The sequence below is a fragment of the Giraffa tippelskirchi genome, chromosome 5, assembly GCF_054371585.1.
Source record: "Giraffa tippelskirchi isolate mGirTip1 chromosome 5, T2T-mGirTip1v1.2.pri, whole genome shotgun sequence".
Classification (NCBI taxonomy): domain Eukaryota; kingdom Metazoa; phylum Chordata; class Mammalia; order Artiodactyla; family Giraffidae; genus Giraffa; species Giraffa tippelskirchi.
The window spans coordinates 1,521,510-1,523,631 of record NC_137279.1 but is presented as its reverse complement, the minus strand read 5'-3'; the positions used below and the strand labels follow the sequence as shown (position 1 = coordinate 1,523,631).

At 54.1% G+C, this 2,122-nt stretch overlaps 1 long non-coding RNA gene across 2 annotated transcripts; it reads right to left on the bottom strand.

Moving 5' to 3' along the window:
* On the bottom strand, positions 1-2,122 carry LOC145505443 (uncharacterized). Of its 2 annotated transcripts, none has more exons than XR_014053047.1 (2): positions 1,937-2,122; positions 1-1,420 (listed from the first exon to the last, which is right to left on the bottom strand). It is a non-coding gene; the product is annotated as an uncharacterized LOC145505443 (long non-coding RNA). The 2 variants fall into 2 exon arrangements; XR_014053046.1 differs by having other exon boundaries at positions 1-1,150.

Below are 2,122 nucleotides of genomic sequence, written 5' to 3'. Positions count from 1 at the left end.
TGCTGATAAAGCAAGAGGCTTTATTGGGAAAGGGCGCCCAGGCGGAGAGCAGGAGGGGAGGGAACCCAGGAGAACCACTCTGCCCCGTGGCTCACAGTCTCAGGCTTATGGTGATGGGGTCAGTTTCTGGGTTGTCTCTGGCCGATCATTCTGACTCAGGGTCGTTCCTGGGGGCGAGCATCACTCGGCCAAGATGGACTCCAGCCAGGAGGATTCTGGGAGGTGGTAGGATGTATGGTCTGGTGGCCTTTTCGAAATTCTTCTGGTTGGTGAGAGCTTGTTGGTTCCAAGTTCCTTCCCAGGCCCTCCTGTTGTCAGATCACTCATGCAGGTGGTTACCATGGTGCCTGGCCAGGGTGGTGGTCTTGGACAGTGGCTCCCCTAACACTGACCCTGGCCCTGCTCATTCAGCCTTCCCCGCAGCACTCCGTTAGTCCTCTGTGAAACAGGGCCTCTGCAAAGGGCTGGGTAACTGCCCGGAGACCCCAGACAGATCCATCTTCTCAGAGACAAAGTACCAGCCACTGCCATTTCTCACCGTGGTGCTGGGCATCGAAAAATTGATGCTTTTGAACTGTGGTGTTCGAAGAGTCTTGAGAGTCCCTTGGACTGCAAGGAGATACAACCAGTCCATCCTAAAGGAAATCAATCTTGACTATTCGTAGGAGGGACTGATGCTGAAGTTGAAGCTCCAATATTTTGGCCACCTGATGCGAAGAGACAACTCATCGCAAAAGACCCTGATGCTGGGAACAATTGAAGGCAGGAGAAGAAGGGGACGGCAGAGGATGAGATGGTTGGATGGCATCATCGACTTGATGGACATGAGGTTGAGCAAGCTCTGGGAGTTGGTGATGGACAGGGAGGGCTGCGTGCTGCAGTCCATGGGGTCGCAAAGAGTCAGACACGACTGAGCGACTGAACAACAAGGAAGTTATCAGCTGAGAGCTGTGAGGCCAGTTTTGCTCGGGGACTCACTGAAGACTCAGCCTGGAGCCAGGCTCTCGGCAGCGACAAGGAGCTGCTCAGAGGTGAGAGCAGATCAGCCTGATGTGATTTGGAGAAGGGGTATGTGCCCGGAGCAGACGTCTCACTAAGGGTTTGCTAGTCACAGGGGACAGATGGCTCCGATGACGATTTTAGTGCTTTTCTAGGTATGAGAAGATACAAGAAATTAGGCTCATAAAATCTGAAACTATCTAACGCTGAAGGTCTGCTCTGCAGGTTTTTCCTGGAGCACAGAGGACCTCATTCCTGATCCTCATTCCTGATCTCTGCCCTGAGCTCTTTCAGGGGGTATTGAAGGTTGGCGACTGCAGTGGCCGGTGACATCCTTCTTATGGAACCAGGTGGAGAGTGGCCCTCTCACGTGGACAGAGCTTCCTGGGGTCGTCGGAGAAGGCCCGCCGGAGGAGATGGGCTGGAATGGAGGAGGAAGTTTGCTGGGTGCACAGAGGTGCCGAGGGCATTGGGGTATTGGGGTATGTGTGCTTGGGCGGGTGCTGGTCAGGGCATGGCCCAGATCAGTAGGGGGTGAGGTGGGGCTGGGTTAGGGGCTTTCCTGCCATCCTCCTGATAACGGGAAGTCAGCAGCTCCAGAGTGGTGTCCGGGCCCCTGCTGGACCCCTGGCCTGAAAGCTAACTCAGCCTTTCCTGGAATGAGTTTATTAATAACCCACTTCCTGGATGGTGTCGCAAGGCTGAATGAGACATTGCGTCAGGCACTTAATGAACTGAGTTTGATAAGGTCGCTACTATCATTCTGTGATGACAGAACGATAAACTGGCGGAGACGTTTTAAAGGGCCCATGACTAGAAGTGGGCTGGGCGGCCCCTCCGCTGGGCCCGCCCGTCTCTCGGGCCTCCTCCTGGAGCCGGGCTCCTCGCACAGACTCCGATCCGCGTTCCTCCCCTGGGTCTTGGCTTCCTTTCTTACCACAATGAGATCTCCTCTTCTGATCATTTTAAACAAACAGTGCTTGTGGCTCTGCCTCCTCCGAACCCTCCAAACCCCAGCAGCTGATTCTCCACGTGCTTCTCTGACATCTTAGCGTTTTCAATTCTTGTTTGACACCAAGATTATTATTTCGCCCTACGTATCTAGGCCAACTTCATTTAGAAT